Source organism: Podarcis bocagei (genome assembly GCF_964188305.1).
Source record: "Podarcis bocagei genome assembly, chromosome: 5".
Lineage (NCBI taxonomy): Eukaryota > Metazoa > Chordata > Lepidosauria > Squamata > Lacertidae > Podarcis > Podarcis bocagei.
The window spans coordinates 35,432,868-35,439,433 of NC_138129.1; the positions used below are offsets into that span (position 1 = coordinate 35,432,868).

The 6,566-nt window shown below is 42.5% G+C and overlaps 1 long non-coding RNA gene across 1 annotated transcript in view; it reads left to right on the forward strand.

The window, feature by feature from the left end:
* Positions 1–6,566, forward strand: part of LOC308587310 — a 242,547-nt gene that overhangs the window by 164,449 nt on the left and 71,532 nt on the right. The window lies entirely within an intron of this gene.

The window sequence follows — 6,566 nt, forward strand, 5'->3', positions numbered from 1 at the left end:
CGAACTTAAAAATGGAAAGCATAATGCTGGTGGTCAACAAAAGGGGTTTAAAGACCCTTTTAGGACAAATCTAAAGAATGTAGTATAAACACCAACAATTGGGAAACACAGGCCTGCAAGCGCTCCAATTGGAGAACAGCCTTTACCAAAGGTGTCATGGACTTTGAAGGTGCTCGAACTCAGGACGAAAGGGAGAAATGTGCTAAGAGGAAGGCACGCTTGGCAAACCCTCACCTTGATCAGCTCCTGCCCAGAAACCATATCCCCACTGTGGAAGGACATGTGGATTCAGAATTGGCCTCCATAGTCACTTAGGGACTCATGGAAGACAATCTTACTCAGCTACAAGTGATTGTCAAAAAAAACCCATGTCATTGTCAAGATCAGAACATCAGTAACTCAATAGATTGGCATTGATCAGACTAGTAGATCTAGTACAGACTAGTCTATTCATCAGACTAGTAGATCTTGATCAGACTATCTCATATGCAATAGCTCAGATGGTAGAGCATGAGACTCTTAATCTAAGGGTTGTAGGTTTGAGCCCCACCTTGGGCCAACAATTCCTGCATTGCAGAGGGTTGGGCTAGATTACCCATGTGGTCCCTTCCAATTCTCCAATTCTATTATCTTTCTACTCTATTATTTTCCACTAGCCAATGTGATTAAGACACATGAAACTGCAATTGCTCTTCAAATAGTAAACACAGACATAATGTAAACACAGTGAACGGACAAACAGCTTTTCAAAATATATTGTCGTTTTTGACCTAAAATTTCATTAATGGATTCAGCTAATATATAGCAACTTTTGGCCATTGTTCACCCCAGTGAGGAAGCTGGCAAGACTTTACATTCAATTAAATATGTAGTAATCCACCCACTTCCCACAGGCTCTCACTGAATGCACTCAATCACATCCTCAAATGCCTTAGATTCCATGTAGGTCAAGTAAATTTATTTGGCATATCCAGGATAATGCAGTCCAAAGAACATAGAGGAGGTCCATAATCAGGTCTCTATAGGGCAAGAGCAAATTGCCAGCACATTATTAAATTTGCTCTCCTAAATGGAAATACTTACTTTACAGCTACTGTTCATTATTGCTTAGAGTTTCTTTGTGGAAGGTTCTAAAAAGTGCCAGCTTCTTCCAAAAACAAAAAGATCACATTTCACCTAAAAATTTAAAGGCAAATGCATATTTCTGCGAGTCAATAAGCACGTCTGGAAATGTGAAAAAATGCCATTTGTAAATGATGATGATGTGTACAACAAGCCATCTCAGTGAGAACATGTTCAGGAGAAAAAACTTTGCAGATAAGTATTATCTGGAGACAACTCTTTCTATACATCAAGGAATGCTGGGAATGTTTATTTGGCTGCATCATCTTGCTGACTATCTTGGATCACAGTTGCTCCCAGATCACTGTGCATCTCAGTGGAATTTTGAATTTCATCCTCCTTGGCGAACTTAGCTATTGCCAATATGATCATTAGGGTGGAATCAGATGACAATTTATTGCAACATGGCTACTTAAAACTAAAACTCAGATTAAATAACTTGCTTTGTTTGTATTCCATCTGTAAAAAAAATTGTCACCTGCTCATGATGTCATTGTGATGTCCTGTGATTGACAGCTGCACAGCCTCGTCCCCCTGCCAAATTTGGCCTCCAAGGCCAGTCCTGATAAGGATCTGACTGGTGGAACGGAAAAGCCTTCCCCATCCCTGATTTACTGCTTCTGCCAATTTCCTTCACATTTACACAGTTCTTCCCATTTCTCTATGCAGTTTCCAAAGCATCTTCAAAGGCAGTACTCTAAGCTAGATATAGCCAGAGCATAGGCTATAGGAGTTACCGTAAGCTACTCCTTTCCATGCAGAGGCGAATCTCCATGTCACCAAGGCAATTTGTGTATCAAGCAAAGTAACGACTCCAAAGGTACCCCAAAGCCACCCACCAGCTCCAGAATGCTCTCAGCATGCTCTTGACTCACAGTATCTATGTGCCATCTCCCGACATCCATGTGCACCCATAAGTATGTCGTAGTGTAACTAGCAGAAGAATACAAACTGTGTGCTGAGTCAGAGCCTTGGTCCTGATGTCAGGGTAAATGCAGCTTACCTGGATGGGGAGGGGGCAGGGGTAGGTGGGAACCAGATGGGGTTTCATGAGTGCATTGGCAAGAGCACTGGATTTTGCAGCCCCATCCTTACCACCCCAGCCCCACTGAAGTGAGCTCCAGCAACTCTGCATCTCTATCCTACTCCACGGGCTGCACCACAAAGAATACAAATGACTGCGAAATGGCTCCCTCCACCTTCCAGTGGCAATTTGTTTAGCTGCAATGAATATGCTTCTTTTGAAGTATATCAATATCCAGCACAGTCGTGCTTAAAATGTTTGTGTCTGGTTGATCTCAAAGCATGGAAAAGCCCCCATCTGTGGGCTTGGCAGGAACCTGACATTACTGCATTTCTGCAACTTCATCTCTAGATCTTAAAAGGATGCTTCCATGTCTGGCAATGCTTTCCTTTCCTCACATCCAGGTCTTACAGACATGTCGATCTCCACATGATGACTGATTGAGTGATGGCCTGATTCACCCTTATTCTAGGACCAAAAAGTCTAATATGAGTCAAGAACCCTGGCTTTTTACTGGCAGGTGTTACTGTTGAGATACTGCCAGGGAGACAAAGTCCATCATGGCCCCACGTCGGCTGCCGGACAATCCATCGATCTCCTGTAGACACGCAGTATCAGCAATTAGCGACACGAGCTCCAGAAAATAGCTTGCCACATTCTGGAACTGATGCACACTCTATCAGCAGATAATTCACAGCAGAAGTTGCACGCAGGAGAGCATTATTTACAAGTTTTATTCAGCGTTGATCAGAACAAAGAAAAACATGACTGCCTGCATCAGTGTCTCCAGACACAGAGAGAAACGAAAGCAATAGGAAACATAAACATCATGTGAACAGGAAATGCGCAGACTCTGTGACTCACAAAGCCTGCTCCCTTTTAAGGTGGAACGGAAATATCTTAACAGTTACATGGCTCTTTGTCAGCTTCTGTCAAGCTCGCTTTGAACAAGCAAAACAAGAGCAACAACCACCCAGAGGCTAAGGTCAGCCACAGAATTATTATCCTTGATCAATGTAACTGGCCACGTGAACATGTTCCTCATCCTCCCAGGGAAAGGAAGATCTCCTAGGGTGGAAGGCTAGGGAAAGAAGGGGAAGCTCCCAGGTGAGAGCTGGGAGGGCCCACCCCCTTTTGTGTCAGACAAGGGTTAAGATTTACCTTTGAGAGAGGGCTTTGTATTTTTATCTTCTCCTCCTCTTTTCCTTTTCCTCCCCCCCCCCTTTTACTTAGATTAGTTTGTTTTTTATTATCTCGTATGAGGAAAACTTTCAATAAAAAAATGCTAAAATAAAATAAACTAGTTCCCTTGGGATCCCTTCCAAGTCTACAATTGAGGAATTCTAAGTTCCTCATTCTCTCCACAAGGAACACATGCAAAGGTCAAGGCAGACGTAAAGGACCTCTTGACAGTTAAGTCCAGTCAAAGCTGACTATGGGGTTGTGGCGTTCATCTCGCTTTCAGGCTGAGGGAGCTAATGGTTGTCCATTGACAGCTTTCCGGGTCATGTGGCACGCATGACTAAGCCGCTTGTGGCACAACAGATCACTGTGATGGAAACCAGAGCACATGGAAACACCGTTTACCTTCCTGCCGCAGCAGTACCTATTTATCTACTTGCACTGGCATGCTTTCAAACTGCTAGGTTGGCAGGAGCTGGGACAGAGCAAAGGGAGCCCACCCTGTCGCGGGGATTCAAACCGCCGACCTTCGGATCAGCAAGCCCCAGAGGCTCAGTGGTGTAGACTATAGCGCCACCCACGTCCCACTAACAGTGCTCCTTAAAGGTGGGTATCCTTCAGTGGCCTTACTTCTGAAGAGATGGAATGCAAAAGCCCTAGGGGTCATGATGATTCCTGAAAAAATTAAAGAGGGCATTGGAATGCATATCATAGGATTAATCCACTTACAACATCCTTAATTTGTTATTAATTTGAAACATTGGGGTGTGTGCTAAGAATGTGCATGGGAAGATCTACTTCTACAAGTCGTAGCACACAAATTTATGCACTGGTGATTAAAACTGTACATGAACCCCAGCAAAGCTCTAGCTTGCTAAAGTAACTTAAACAACGACAAAAATATAGGGAAATTTCTGCTCTCTATTTTTTTATCTTCCACTTTGCTAACAACACAAAAAGTACATTGTGATAGACGTGAAAGTAAAAGCCAAATTATGACTGGCTAATGTGTCTAATGAAAGACAAAGAATAAAGACAGAACCAGTAATTTTCTAAAGGACCCCCTCCACTCACCGCAAATACAATTACTTCATTTTTATCAAGCCCTGACATCAATCCCTTATAACAAGACTTGACAAGTATTTTTTTGAAATATTTTTCTTTTTTTGCCTGTTAGGGCTTTTAGGGGGCTATTTCATGGACGTTGATAAAGCTCGCAGTGTTAGGAGATTAATGCTCACTGTTCGATCTGTGCACTGCAATTTAATTTGAAGAAATTAGTTCCAACAATTAGAAGACAATGAGTAGAATGATATCATTCAGTGGTTGCTATCTGGATGGCAAGCCAGAGCAGAATAAAATCAGTCTGCAAAGGCTCCTGTTGCAGCCTTGATGATAGCTGTTTGTTGCAAAGCATGGACAGTTTCACACATTGCACAGTAAGAAAGCTAAGCTTGCCACCAACTGTACCCTCAAAAAAGAAGTGTGGCCAATCTTGGCTCTCTGATTAGTATCCGTATATGATGTACATCTTTTCAAATGTAATGTATGAAGATTCCTTCAAGAATTGTCATGGCCCAGAAGGGTCAGTCAGAAGGTTTCAGGTCCCTAGGAGTGCAGGCTGGCATCTGGATTTTCCAAAATCAAGAAGTCCAGGGCTTCTTTCTGATTGCGAACTTAATTCTATAGAGAAAATAATTTCTGAATAGGGCTAAAATGAGAGGAAAAAACCCAGGGCCAAGTTATCTTAAGGATCACCTCTGCCTTTATGAAGCTGCCAGAATAATGAAAACAGCATCTATAGTTTAATACCGATTCCAATCTAGCTATGAGATTCATGAGCTTAAAAAGGCATCCTTTTCATATTCCATGCACTGCCATCCTCAAATTCATAGGATAGCAGCTGCAACAACAAAATGTCCACTGTCCAGCACAGAGAAGTTGCAGAACTGGATTCAGGACCAATTTTTAATGCCACCTGCTGGTTTATAACTAACAATGCAGAATCTATTCAATGTGTTGTAATCTGATGGAGGAATGTGCTACATAGGGAAGTATTTCATTAGGGCCTGAAAGTACTCCCCCCACACCACACCACCCTTTTACTCCCACTACCAAAATATTCAGCAGTGCTTTCAGAGACACAGCAACACTACCGTGGCAGAGGTGAGGAAACTCCAGGCTGCAAGCCTAAGCAGGTCTTCCAGCCTAAGCAGGCCTTACCATTTCGGCCAAGCCACGAGCACCTGTCATCATGTGCTGAGCAGATAAGGACACAGCTGAGTCCAAAGGAGGTGTGCAGGAACCATCAATCAGCATCCGCAAAGCCCAGTGGACCTGGCTGCACAAGCTCCAGAAATCAGCTGATCTGGCTGGGTTTTGAGAAGCCCCATGCATAGCATTCCAGAAGATCCAAAGTGCTTGCAGAGTGCTATACAAGGTTTGATTTCAAACAATGCAGGCAAAATCAGGTCACCTGACATAATGATGACATCAGGTGACATCGGGTTAACCGTGCCTCCATGGAAACTGGGGGAGATAACGACCTGGCCCAGTCTCTTAACCCTGTAAAGCATAACTACCTGCAGATTAACCATGATTGTAAAATATATGCAGTATAGTACATGCATTCAACCGTTAGTATTAATTTCGCTATACTAACTTGGAGTCTACCATTTAATTTAATATTCTTGTCCCCCCCTGCCCTGCAGTTTTGTTCCAAATTTCTTGCTTAGATTATATACTACTTTGGACAGCGGGTTTTTTCTGGAGAGGGAAAGAGATGGCAAGAAAGAGCAGAAGTTGTTCTGCTTGCACAAAGACATTGTTGAGTACAACCCTCTGTAACTCTTAGGTGCAATAGAAACAGAGGCACCTCTCATTCAACAGCCTTTTATAGAGCTTTTCAACAACTTTGAAAAAGAACACCTTTAAAGATGTTCAGTCTATTCCTTCCGTCCCTTCCTTTAATAAAAATTCTTTTTTAAACCAGTCCAGGTTTCTGCCAAATGACACAATAGGAAGATGTGTTAAGACATGAACTATTCAAAATAGCTACACACACACACACACACACACACACATTTTTTCTTGGCTTTTGTTTTGCATTAGGAGATGGGAGGAATACAGGAACCCCTGAAAGAGTAAAATTAGGATTTAAAACTTGGCCATGGCATATTTATCTGTAATAGTAAAAAGACAAAAAAACGCACCATTCTATAAAAAGGGGGGGGATAAA